Consider the following 14,557-nt stretch of genomic DNA (forward strand, 5'->3'; position numbering starts at 1 on the left):
TTCCTGTTAAATCTATCTGTGCTGAATGTTGAAACGTAAGAGCGCCAAGAACGCCAGGTTTAGACAAGAGGCGGACGTGCTGCAAAGTGCCCTAAAGGCTGGAAGCCAGTCATGGAGCTCCGAGGCCGGCCGCGGAGTTTTGCAGAGCCACTAGGTTTAACTTCAGAGGTGCTCTGAAGCTTGGAAACTAGCGATGAAGCTGCATGGCTGCTCCGTTAACTTCCCAGAGAGCCAAAACTATCACTGCAGTGCTGATCTACCGCGATAGTTTAGAAAAAAGTCGAGCAGCAGAACTGCTTTGTAGTCTACTATGTCATCCCTGTAGCTTGTTCATAAAATACATTTTTGTTATACATCAGAGACCGGACTGAGGGACTGAAAAAAGTACCGGTACAGGTACTGGTACTGGTGTTGGTTCAAATGTGACCATTACCCAACCCTAGTGATTACCACTGATATTGGAGATGCCATCATTGCAGAAGTGTGGCACCCACCCTTCAGTTTCCCCCTTGGTTACACTGTTAGCTCTGTCAGCACTGTTGCCACTGTTAAGCACTGTAGAGTTAGCACCATTAGCTGCTGTTGAGAACTGTGTGCTTACAATTTATACAGTCTGAATTTCCCATAGAAGACCTTTAAAGACTGGTAATTCCACTGTGTAATTCAGTTTTGTGATTTTAGTTTAAACGTCAACTACTTATGTGTAGATATTTTCTCAATTAATTGTACAGGCATAAACAAGGCATGTGTTTTTCATTTTTCTCTGATGGGGAACGGAGCTATGAAGTTTTTTTTGTTGTCGTGAAAGTACGTAGAAATCCTACTGTTTAAACAGGTGTGGGCTGAGCTCACGTGTCCTTTTTAACTCCGCTCTCCTCTAAGTGCGGTGAAGGGTGGGACAAGTCCCAGGAGATGAATGATCGACCTGTCTGCGCAGGTCCACACTGTTGTGTTGATAGTGTAACCGCCTGTTTGCATTCGATTGTACGGATGGGGCCGGGCTCCATGTAAGGATGAGCAGCTGGCTGACTGGTCACTGCACACACTCATGTGACACTGGCTATTTCTAGCCAAATCATTCCTCCTCCCCACTGCCTTTAGCAACAAGAGTAAGTGGTGGATATGTGACACCTCAGAAAGCAGCGAGGCCTGCAAGGTGGGGGCAGTTTGTCAGTGAGGGTTCAGTGGTATCTACCCAGAGGGCCACCTTATGTAGGTGGGAACAAGCAAGGTGGAACAATGGCATGAATGAATGTAAACGACAGATTAAGATAAGAGTGAAATGAAGGTATGGCACACATCTGTCTGGACAGGACCTCAAGAGATCAGGTGATAGTGATAGTGTCGAGTTCTGGCTTAGTTACTGAACAAATAATTTAAAAATCAGACTTTCTAAATACTTAATTGTCACCTCAACACTTAAACGGGTTACTATATAATCACTGTGACATGTCATTTGACAGTCTAGTTATCTTCTCAATCAGAAATAAAACCCTTAAGCACCCTCAGCACTCCTGCATGTCCGGGCTGTAACTGAAGATCTTTGCTGATATGCTTGCACTTTTTACTATGGTATTGATAACCCAGGATTTTCTCAGTGTGCTGGTCAGCAGCATTAGCTGATGTGATTGACATGGTAAACTTAACTTGTCCACACATTCTCAGCATCACCACGTACATGGTTTCTGTGATGGTATGCAGTCATCTTGGTGTCTCTGTATCAACACACCATATAATAGAAGTTTCCCTGTGTAAAGTAGATGTTTGGTCACATTATGGAGAAATCTAAGAAGCGATACTGACCCTCAAACGTCCAACAAGTGTGATCAGTTAAGGCAACACCTCATACTTTATATATAACATCTCAGGCACAGGCCAAATTTATTACTGTAACGGATTTGTCCAATAATGTGAAAGTTCAAACACTAATGCACTGCGGAAGTAAATAACGTCTGTGGTTTCATTTACGAGACATTTAATTGTACAGTGTTGAGGAAATACTATTGTGATCACACAGGATGGCTGTGCTGAATCATGTACGCTGTAACAAGCTGAGACTGAATAACACGGCATTAGAGGTTTTTTCCTTTTTAAAGGGGAATTAATCAGGGTATTCAAACTGAGTGGAAGATATGATTAGTGATCTTATAAGGTCTAGTTTCCCTACTTTTTAATAATGGTGAATTGTATAATCGGCCCTCTTTAGATCTGTGGCAGTCCAAACAGAGAAATGAGCACAATTTTTGGAACGGAGCCTGGAAAATGCACTGGCACCAAAAATACTTCTGTACTACAAGAACCCCTGGGGAAAACACTGAAAGTGGAGTGTGCGCGGAATAAAAAGGTCCTTCGGCTAAGATGCTTTTCTAGGGTAATATCAGGCCTTTAAAACTGCAGGAGACAAGGATTAAGTATAGTTGAAAATATCCAGGGTTCCCTGCGCTGAACAGGTGATGACATCTTCATAATGTTTCACACATTCCAGCACAGCTGTGGCTCTTCAGTGAGTGACCCCCACCACCGGCCAGTAATACCGAGAAGGCATAACAGGCTTCAGTCTGAACTGCGGTCAACAAACCTGTCAACATAATCTTTTCACATAAACACTTCTGTTTGTGACTTGCAAAATATATGATAGGGTGAATTTTCTGCCTTCTGACTGAGGCTGAACCATTATTGAATACATTTTTGTATCGAAATTTAAGATTTGTAGGAGTGCATACATGATTAAGATTGTCTTAATGAGCTGCAAAGTGAAAGTTTAAGGACGTGAAAGAATGTTTCAGGCTAATGAGGTTGTGTATGCATGAAGCTATATAAAGCTAGCAGTTAGCTGGGCAGTTATAGCGACAGATAGCTGATGGGCAGACATATGAATCTCCCAGTCAAACTTCCATGCAATTGGTGTCACTCACCACGTTTTTATGCATAAATATTTTCCAGTTTTTGCCTTTATTCTGAAAAAGACAATACTTAGCCCACTTAGCTGTTTACATTGCAAATGAAAATGAATATTCCACCAATATTCCCATTTACATGCAACCATGCACACTCCAATTAATGTGCCTAACATGCCGTTTATCACATCAAAATATAGAACAGTAGGACGTCTGAAGCCACTTGTCATTTTACTCCTTTGCATCAAAATAGGATTTTTAAAAGGGCTCTTTCTATTGGCGGACTTGTTTGACGGTGCGCACACAGCCTCGGTGTTGTGATAATTGCGCATATCCAAAAACCTGTTGCTATCCAAGACATTCATAATGTTTAAAAGTAGGTGTGTTTCTCCCTCCGACCAGAAATGTTAGCTTTTCTTTGGGGCAGGCATTTTGTTGGCAAGTTGGTTTGCGTCCAGCATATCCATGACAACGCACAAAACCGACCATAAACAGGCAAGATGCTGTGTGTCGTAAAGTGCGGTAAAAACCCCAAATGAGAAGCATATTCCAGAAGCACTGTATACGTATCCAAATAATGCTATTACAGCCTGAATAATACCACGTCAGAACATGCTCCATTCGGATACATGACCTGTATTTCATTCAGTATATTGTCATATTCAGAGTAATAGGAGAAAATTAGTGTGCATGTAAATGTACCCATTGTTTTAAGCTCAACAACTCACAATCGTTGAATTGACACCTCCAGGATTTGTGAAGCAGTTTGCCCTTGTCAGTCTGTGAAGCTAGCGTAAGCTGAAGTAGCTGAAGAGCAGAACTGTAAACTGTCGTCAAGTGTCAACACACAAATGTGACTTTCAAATAGTTTGACATTATTTTTATTAGTAGGGATGTCGGCATTAACCTGTTTTTGCCACAGCCGCTGTTACATAACATCATGGTTTCATAACCATATGAATTGTAGAAGCTACATTATCTACGGTGTCCTGATTAATGCATTTCGCCCCCGTGAAAACGAACCTCGCAAGTCACTCAACAAGTGCGTCGGGTGGTTTTGTGTGTGAGAGAGTCGATCCACTCACCTGAAGCGTGAAGCCTGAAGAAGAGCCGTAAGAACGTCAGAAGAAGCTGATATTCTAGCCTTGTATTCACAAGAAAAAAAGCGCCGTAAATCGGCAGCGTGGGAGCATTTTGGATATCTACAAAATGACCAGGGAGTTGTCGTGAAAGATGGATCTTCAGCATGCAAAGGGTGCCTTCAAAATGTGACTGCAAAGGGGTACGTTCCAACTTCTTTGAGATAATCATCCACTATCCGATAATCATAAACTCCCCAGGAGTATTTCACAACCTGTTACAGTTCACCCTAGAGATCTTGTGGGTATATCAGTTTAGGAGGACAGCCCATTGCCAATTTTCCATTATAAGTGATTTTTAAGTAGTCAATTGTTATATTATAAAAACTAACTGGATATAGTTGATGATGATAAATATGAGTTCATTAGCTATATTAGAAATATTCTTAAATTAAGTCTGCTCTAGCCCCCACTCTCTCTCCTTGTCATGGATTAAGCTAATTATCTTATTTTTTAATTTGCTTTAAACCTGTAATTACCTCTGATCCTGCTGCACGACCAACTGTTGAAGAGTCCTTTGCCAAGTCCATAAAATATGCTCCCTTTTAAAACAAGCCAAAGAGCTGAACCATGGAAACCAGGAAAGTGTGATATTTCCTCAGACACTAATTGCGATATCAAAAGCTCTTATTGTGACATCGCTAACAGAGAATGTGAAGGTACGTCGTGGTGTGTGAGATGGGGGTGCTGTCTCTGAGGTTCACGCTCTGTTACTTCTGTTTACAAAGTGCATATACTCAGTCCAAAAACAGGATCGTTTGCAGTGTCTGGGTGTGCATCGAGGTCTGTAATCCATCTTTGGGCTGCCAAGTCATATGGATCCAAGTTGTTTATTATGATAAGTCTGTCCAAATACTGTTGCTTGACCACCGTAACTCAGTGCAGTCCTCACAGGATAGCGCCCCCATCTGAAACATTGAACATAGTGGCAGGTTTACTTAGAAGTTGACTCGTGTCTAAATGATTAAAACATGGGAACATCACCATCAATTGTTGTTTATGTAGACCACAAATAGATGCTTGCAGTTTTTAATATGTATATTATGACACCAATTTAAATCACAATATTGGTCTGGGGAAAAATGCAGTAAAGTAATATCCTTACATCCCTATTAATGTCTGGAGCTGCTACACCCACTGATTTGTTTTGTCACCATCTGAAGCTCCTACTATTTGTTCCACTGCAGGCTTTATTGTGCTCCTCATTATCATCTGATGTGTAGCAGCGAAGACGCATATTGAAACATAGCAGTAAGTGCATAAGACGAGAAGATGCATCAAGCTGAAGACACAAAGTGGTCTCTCTATATTCATTCTTGCTGTAATGGATCTGTGTTTCATACAGCGGTGATGACTGGATCATTATAAAGTCATGTCGGTGGGGAAATAAAATATACAAGCATGTATGAAATAGTGGATTACTTTCGTAGAGGCAACTGTATAACTCAGCAAGTTTTCAATGAAAACAAGTGCAGCTTGCAGCTTACAGCTTACAGGAGGAGCAGTAAGGCAAACTGAAAGTGACAGCAGTGACCTCTTGCTGTGGCAAACGCTGCACATGGAGCATTTAGGCTTTAAATGGCCTTTATAGTAAACGCATTTAAAATTCTAATGCAACGCCAGAGAAACGACGGGGTTTGAGCATCAGTGTGCCCCCTCCTGGTGGGGCAAGACGGTGTTCTGATTCGAGGAGATGGATAGGAACGTCTCAAGGAAATGATTTATCCCAACAGGATTAGAGGTGACCCAGGCAAACCCACCCTCCTCCCCATCTCCCCTCCATCACCGGAACACCAGCAGACCACTTGTCACAATGAGTTTCTTTCAGCGTTGCGCGTGCTGCGACAGCACTCAGGCACAAAGAAAGTAGCACATGCCACACACAGCCTCAAACGATGCTGTGCCCCAAAATATCTCTCCCTGGAGTCATTGCAACAGCTGTATTAAAGCATTTTGTTTAATAGTCTGTAGTGGTGGTGGTGTTAAGGCAAGCATTTCAGTCGACGGACAGAATAAAATTTAATTAAAGCCACAGTTCTCCTTTATTGTATTTGTTTGAGTATTGGAGGACAAAACCATTAAGTTTTACTTGTATCATAAGGTCCATCTGATTCTAACCTGATTTGCAAACTTGCTACATGAATGCAAAAATGAGCACCTGTCCTTTCAAGTTTGAAAAGTACAGTGTGTGTGTGTGTGTCTGTGTGTGTGTCTGTGTGTGTGTCTGTGTGTGTGTGTGCGCGCACCATGTGCTGCAAGTGTGCAACCCGACTGGCAAACATGTGATAGATAACACTGGTCACACAGTGCGTACAGTGTCATTTCGAGATTAACTCATTCATGCTTCAGAGGGAGTAGCAGCAGTTGTAGCAGTTGTGGATCTGACTCTGCCAGGCTGTATTTTTACTCTGCTCACAGTTCAAGATTGTGATTTTGTTGGTGCACAGATTTGTTCAATGTCAGGCACTGGCCCAACCATCACTTTCTATCTCCATCAATCTTTTGCCAGGGAAACTGAGTTTTTCATAGTCCAGAAATCTCTCAGCTTGAATGGATGCGGCTTTTGCACAACACAATATTTTCAAAGGCTTAAAAAACTTAACGTTGACTCTGTGTCCTCAAAAATTCCCTGTGTGTGCAGAGAGATTTTAAATCTGTAAAACTGTCACGAGTTTGTGTTGTTGTGTTCTGTGGTTTACCTTCATTGCTTTTGCTTTAGCATTCACTGTTGTGCAAACATTGTAAGGACATACTCTAGCAGAAATATATTCCCTAGAGGGAACAACATACAGCTCATCTCCCACAGGGCAGACATGCTGTGCTGAGTTCCCCCACTGTTTACACTCTGCAGTATTGTGTTCAAATCTGACCAGCTTTATTTCACTCCCTTTGTCATGCTGTTCCAGGAGCACAGTGAAAAGGTTGTTAGTTCTACAATATTCAGTGATTAAATGCATATTGAACAAGGCCAAATAATATAACCCAGTTTCAGCACAGTTAGTAAAACACTGCCTTCACTTTAGAGAGGATCAGGGATGCACGATATTAGATTCTTTTGCCAATATCCGATATGCCGATATGTAACAACTCATTCGATCGATGACCAATACCAACATCGATATATTCCCTTTTTTCCCTACATAATTTTAGTGATCGTCAAGTCTCTTCTGTAGTAGAATAAACATCATATAATGCGTGGATACTCATCGTGATATGAAATACAATACTTTTTATTCTATGTAATGTTCATTAATTTTGCAAATTAAGACAAAGCATGTTTGTCGATTCTGATTTTAAAGCTTATATTTGCTGATACCGATGATGTACCGATATTATCAGCATGTTGGCTGATTCTGATATTTCAATTTAAGGCCAGTATCGGCCAATACCGACGGTGTGCAGATATTATCATGCATCCCTAGAGAGGATAAACTGTAACTTTGCATTACTATAGTACAAAATAAATAACATTTAAATCAGGAAATCTAAACACAAATATAGTGCCGACTTCTTGTTTTAACTTTATGTATTAGGCTTTACGTGAATATGCACTTGTGTGATCGGAGCACTTATAAAAAATTAAAAAGGCATATGTTCCTTCGTAAAAAGGGAGAATTGACATATTGCTAAAACCCAAAACAGCTTGCACAGACTAAGAAAATGGAAACAATACAGCCATAAACATCAAACGGGGACAAAATGAAAAAACACACACAAAATAAAACGAAACACCATCTCTTTGTTGTTCCAGACAGAAGTCAGACTCTCAGTACCAGACCCCTGTACTGGATGTTTTTTTCCCATCACTGGCATCCTTAAAAATATGCCTTAAGATTGTTTTTTTTCCATCAGTTCATAAACTTAAAAATAAACATCTCCCTTGCGAGACCCCTTGATGCGATTATGGCCTACTGCTGAAGTCGTCATGTGAAATTCCCCTCCCCTGTTATGACTGCTTTAAGTGCCATTCTGTCAGCTGCGGCTAATGCTAGCAGCACGTTTTCCCACATTACTCTTAGTTTTCACCTAGAATAACAGTACAGGGGTAATCCGCTGACTCACTGACTCGCAGGCCTAATCCGGCCGGCCTCGTGTCTTTTCTTCCGCTGTGTGTAGGCTATGGACGCTGAGGTCAAATGTATGGTTAATGCCGCGTGTGCGTGTGTGTGTGAATAGGTATGTGTCAGTGCAGAGGCCTGGCATTTCTGCATAGTGGTAGCAGAGACAAAGGACCCCATGTCCCCTCCACCATCCCCGCCACGTCTCCCACTACATGCGCACAGCAGCAGGTCTAATCAAAGCACTCCATAATTCTGTTAGCTGGGTCATGTGCTGGAAGCCAGGATTAAGAGCAGGAGGGCACAGGCCACTAGATCCAGCTTAGGAGGGGCGTTCTCTCGCTTTCTCTCTCGCTCTCTCTCTGTCTCTCTTTCCCCCTCCTGTCCTCATCTTTTAACCACACATGTGGGGGACGCAGCCATTCAAGGTCACAAATGTCCATCAAACTAGAAACAAACATGCATTTTCATAGCATACTACACATGAAAAATATCTGCTATTGGTGTATCAGCTTGTTTTTTTTAATCCTTAGCTCCTGAAATCTGTCCGCAAACACTGTATACTCACGTCCACACCAATGCAGATACATTAAACTCTGTTTGTGTATCTAATACCTTAACCTTTTACCACCTGCCGTTCCGCTTTTAGCACGCTAGCACTATGTAGAACTGTCCCCAACTGCTACTACTATAAAAAAACCACATGAATATGAACACGTAACATACGTAGAAATTGAATAGACTCTTGTCCTTTAGTCATTTTCAAATAGGAGGACCTGGAGATGTGTTTTTTATGGTGATCTTTCTGTAAATCAGAGTCAAAAGCCGCATTAAATAAGTATAACTAAAGCCTTAAAACTATGGTGTCTCCAGACGGTAGGTGTTTAAAAGGATATTTATACTTCATGTTTGTGAAATGAAAGTTTACGATTGAGTGTTTGCACCATTTTCAGCCCCATATGGATCATGTAACAGAGGGTAGTCACATAATTGTCACATGTCAGCTTTTTCAAAAAGGTTATTTTTGTTGTTGCTCAAACAAGCCCAAACACTTTTCATTAAGATTTCATCAGACAGTCTGCAGAGTGGTGTGGACACAAGGCCAAAACAGAGCGGACACGATGCATTCATCCCCATTAGTGCGGACGTAGCCGAAAACATCATTAGTCATGTTGGTACCTCTCCTTTCTCACAGTCTCCCTTGCCCTTTTTGTGCCTTGTTTCCAGCACTCACTAATACCGGCACCCACTTTGCCCCAGTAACACATTTTAATACCAGAGAGCATGCCAACAGTAGATTACCAGTCTCAGCAGTTGAGAAAGAGGCAGGTAGGTTGGAGGTCCTGGCAGGGCCTCGCGAGCACAGAGCCAGATCAACATTTCTCCACTTCCACACCTAAGATGAGGAGAGATTGGGAGGGGGTGAGCAGAGGAGGAAGCACAGGGGTGAAGGGGGCAGGCTTTGCTGCTGGGCACCTACGCCGATTCGTGGAAGAGAACTGGAACTGTCCGGCTAAAGCTGAGTGCGGGAGGGTGGGGTGAGGAAAATAGGGAGAGGGTCAAGGATAAGATGACTCCTACACCCAAGAACATGGAGGCAGATGGCAGAAAGAGAAGAAAGCCGGACTAGAGCCTCAAAAAGCTGCTATTGTTGGTATGTAACAAGGCTTATTGTGTTGGTAGTCTTAAGATGTGAAGGCTAGCCAACAAAACAGGGCCCCTTACTGTTAGTAATAAAGTAGTTGGCTTTGTATTCATCTTTGGGGCACATTTTGATTGGTCAATTAGGATCCCTGTTGTGAGCATGGTTTATTCTCAGAGGTGACTAATAGTTTCTGCCGACCTAAAAGCCTTATTTCGGGCACTGCATCCTTTGTGTTGCTGCTATTTTAGCCTGGGTGGGTTTTATGCATTGTGTGTGTGTGTGTGTGTGTGTGTGTGTGTGTGTGTGTGTTTGTTTGTGTGTGAGCTCAGCTGGACATTTCTACAGAATCATTTCCAGATTTAATAACTTACCAGTAAAAGACTGCTTGTTAAAGCCATGAATTTTCAGGTCTCCCTAAATGTTCAATCAGTATTATCAATCATATCTGTGTAAAATGTATTTTACTGTTCGCATTGTGTTTCTGTAAACAACTGTCCTTTTATGATTCTTTTCTAGACAAACACAAACAGTGTCAGGACACAGTGTGTTTGTCCTAGTGACTTCAAACACTTGTTACAGACACTCGGACAGGGAGGAGCCGCTTCAGCCACTTTGCCATTTCAGGGTGAGGGAGTCAAACCCGTGCACAGTCTCCACTGAAACCAGAGAGAGCTGACCTTAAGAGTATTTAAACATAAGGCTTACTCAACACTGCCAGAGGGGGGCTTGATTGTTTGCTGTTGTAGCGCAGCCTGCTTTAGTGTTACTAAAGGCTCAGATATGTGTCCAGTCGATGGAAGGTGAGGCTGACATTTCTCTGGTTTTATCATCCCTTGAAGCTGGATCGAAGAAGGCTGCTCGCCAGCCTCCATTTTAATCCACAGAGGAAGTATCAAAGTTGATGGATTGGCAAAGTCTTTGACATCTAGGCCGCAAACACTAATGTGGCAGAGATCTCATTAGGAACAGTGATGGGATATCATGTGTATAAAGTGGATAATAAATTGGTAGACTGGGAATGTAATTGAATAGATGTGTGCAGATTTTACAAGTCTGTTTACAGGTCGTGGGGAGCACTACTGCGTGTGTGAGAAAGGTTGTATGGCACTCTAAGGGGAGCAGCTCGGAATCTGATAATTGGCGCCGGTGGTGGCAGAAGGCTACAAGTTTGAAAATAAAATGAGGAATTTGGGGATGTGGAATTAGAAAGGTTACCAGACCTCTGTAGCCCTCTCCTGATATGTACTCGATGCGAGCAGCTCCAGGCTACATTAGCTGCTGTTAGCATAACAAACCCAAGTCTTAAAAAGACACTATTGGCGGCTGATTTGCATTGTAGGTAATGTAGGTGCCAGACTTTTAATATAAAGAAGAATAGGCTTGTTCTAGATGAGCTGTGCCTCGCCTGGAAAGTGGACGAGATCAGGCGGCAGCAGCAGGGGGTCAAGTCAGTTTCCAGCAGCCTTTGAAGAATAAACAGGAAGTCACAGAAATATTTACATCCTGTTAGATCCATCTATGGGCTACCTGTGGTTTGTAGACCACGTTATAACCTTTATCTGTATTCTTCTTATTGTTTTATTATTGTTATCAACCACACAAGATATGTTGTGCAAAGGTTTTATCTACTTAACTGGAGACTACGATTCTACAACACTGCTAGTCTACTCACAACCCATGGGCCCAATGTGGCCCCCCTACCATTTTATGATTCACAATGAAAATAGATTGATTTGCATAGGGAATTACATGGTGGTGCACTGGTTAGCGACAGTGCTTACCACTAGCTAACCACCGGCCTTCTCCCGTAGACTAAAGGCATGCAGGTTACATTAATTGGGGACTCTAAATTGCCCATAGGTGTGAATGTGAGCGTGAATAACTCCAAGTGTCAGCCCTTGGATAGGCTCCAGCCAGGAGAGGATTCCCTGGAACCCGCTGATAGACGTTAATGGCTAAGCCTCCAATGTCCTAAAATCCTAGAAAATGCCACCTGACCTTTGTGGAGCTGCTGCGACGGGCTCCTGGTCTCTTGTCATTTTTGCAAAAGTGGCCCAGAGTCAAAGCAAGTTTAGCATTCTTGGTCTACAATCTAGCGTTAAATTATACAGTTACACAAAAAAAAAGAGTCAAAACTCGAGCCAATCAGCTCTTTGATCATGTGAAAGCTAGGCGTTTCCCATCATGCCCTGGATCTAGCAGTCAGTGTAAAGCAACTGCAGTGCCTGGCTCTAAAAACTGCGTTCGCCTCAATCTCGTGAGAGCGTTGTTTCCCATGTGTGCATAATGTCAGAGCTAGTTGCAGTCAAGTTGGACAAGTCAGTGTGGAATGATAAAAGCTATCTTTGCTTCTGCTGCATCGATACTGATTGTTACTGAGTGATTTGTTGCTGTTTGTCTCTGTTGGCAGTGGTGAGAGTGCCAGTGACACAAAACCTGTTCAACAGGGCTATTTAGTCAACAACTTATTTATAGTATACTCCGGTGTTTTTCTCGAATTTTAAATTCTACATGAAAGCAGTAGTTCTCAACTTGTACTTATTGTATTTTAATCCATTGTTTTGAAACATTAAAGCCACCAAACACGTTTGGTATGGTACATTTGGAACCAAAAGTAACCCTTCAGACATAGTAGGTCCGTTTAGTGTTACCACCGTAAACTGTACCCTTAAATGTGGGCGGACTTGTTGTCACTCACTGCTCCATTCACTGTTTTTCGTCGCAGATGTCTGGTTTATTGTCTGCAGAAGGAGATTGGTCGCCGACATTCTCAGGCTGCAGTGAGCGTCTCTCTCGATAGGATATTTAAACATAGTGGCTTTGTGCTTTAAGTCCTTCTCAAGCAAGCACAGCTGACCATAGCCCACAGGAACGACGCTCCACGATGCTTTTTTTCCTCCAAGCGAGGATTAGAATATACGCAGTTCACATAATTCGGACGAAATTGATATATATATTTTTAAACGTTTGAAGATCCTTTCATTACTACAAGTCTGTGTCATCCAAGAGAGACACAAAAAACAACCAAAATAATCGTCAAAGTCGTCATATTGAGATTTAAGGTGTGTTGATGGATTCACATCAACTCATGCATTGAGTAACATTACAAGTAAACGTTCCACCTTAAAAGTTGCCGGCAGTCGGCCCAGTGAATTCAGTTTTTTTTCTCAGTCTACAGCTGCTGTGAGACAGAGCAAAACATCCTTTATTTTTGTAGTTGTAGTTTACTTATGTAAAACTCACCATGGTATGAACAGTGGTTACAAAACCAGCCACAACTCAGCCCTGAGCAGAGTGACCGTCTGCTATTGACCAATCAACAGACTGCAGTGTTCACAGCTCCACCTTTTAGTACCAGATCTGTGTGCTAGGTACCCCAACAGAGGGGGGGGGCCAGAAATGAGGGCGGTACGGAACAGTTCCATTGATACCATCCACAACTGTTCACAGTGGAAACGGAAAAAATGCGTATCGAACTGAACTGAACCGTACTGCTCGGTGGAAAGGGGCTTAACACACACTGTTCACCCCCCAAATTAGATTTGAAACTAATGAAGTCACAGCATGCTGTCGGTTCTTATGTGAAACTTAAATAAACTTGCCAAGGGACAATGAATATTCATAAAGCATGAAGTTAAGAGGCGATTTAGTTTCAAGTCCTGAGATGTTTCACTGCAGCCTTGGGACTTAAGTGATGGTGGGGAGACAGTGGGATGAGGATAACTCATAGCTATCAGGGAAAATCAGCCAAAAAGCACTGAAAACTAATGATTTAGCTTCAGGCCCACTTCTTTCTTTTTCCTTTTTTAACAGATTGCCTGTGTGCTTGTAATGGCCGTCAGAAGCAATCTGAAGGATTACCAGAGTTACTTGCCTCTTGACAACCTGACTTAGTGCTGCAATGCAGACCCACGGCGGTGGAGAGAAAATAGAATGAGTGAGAGGATTTATGGAAATGTGTGTGTGTCTGTGTGTGAGGAGCCTTTGAAGACAGTGTTGAGGGCAACATGCTCTTCGCAGTCATGCACGCTGTTGTTGTCATTCTTAAGCGACCCCCTCCTATCCATGGAGGCTGACTGATCTCAACACTGTACAGAGTGTGTGTGTATGTGTGTGTTTTTGGTTCTAGGAGAGAGCGCCTCCCCGCTGCGAAGCACAGAGTCAGAGGCAGCAGGTGCAGCTGACGCAGATAGGCTTTTTAGCAGGCAGGGCCAGTTGGGGGGGCACAGAAAGGGAGAGAATGAGTGAGAGACAATAGAGCAGAAAGCCACAGGAACTCAAACAAACACAAGATCCGACCTCTGAACGGCACCGGACAAATGAATTTATCGCCCGAGTGTAGTCTTTCCACAGTATGTGAGAACGAAGGGAACAGGACCTGAACTGAACCGGAGGCGTCAGACTTTGCCTTAGCTTCAGTGGTGTACGTGAGTAATGATTTTAAGTGTATATAGTCCCAAACAGGATTATGTGCAGGTTGAGCAAGAAACAGGCTTGAAGAATTTGTAGAAGAATTTGAGTATTGTGCTCCAATCATAGTTAGGAACAAACAGCTTCAACTAGGGCTTGGCAATATATCAATATTATATGGACTGTGACATAAAATTAGATATTGTCTCAGATTTTGGATATCGTAATATTGTAAGTGTTGTCTTTTCCTGGGTTTAAAGGCTGTATTACAGTAAAGTGATGTAATTTCCAGCTGTACTATTATTGGCCTTTACCCATGTAGTCATTAGATCCACATTACTGATGATTATTTAGCAAACATCTCATAAATATTCATTAAAAACACCAACAGTTAACCCTACAATGATG

General features: G+C 42.4%; 1 protein-coding gene across 4 annotated transcripts in view; it reads left to right on the forward strand.

Moving 5' to 3' along the window:
* Positions 1-14,557, forward strand: part of slc20a2 (solute carrier family 20 member 2) — a 59,157-nt gene that overhangs the window by 8,547 nt on the left and 36,053 nt on the right. The window contains exon 1 of one of the 4 annotated variants that reach the window (XM_033619813.2): positions 14,034-14,166. The exons of the other annotated variants lie outside the window; for them this stretch is intronic. The gene's annotated coding sequence lies outside the window, so the exon portion shown is untranslated. Of the gene's footprint in view, positions 1-14,033; positions 14,167-14,557 lie in introns of those variants that run through there. 4 annotated transcript variants of the gene reach the window in all.

The sequence above is a fragment of the Epinephelus lanceolatus genome, chromosome 9 (assembly GCF_041903045.1).
Source record: "Epinephelus lanceolatus isolate andai-2023 chromosome 9, ASM4190304v1, whole genome shotgun sequence".
Taxonomy (NCBI): domain Eukaryota; kingdom Metazoa; phylum Chordata; class Actinopteri; order Perciformes; family Serranidae; genus Epinephelus; species Epinephelus lanceolatus.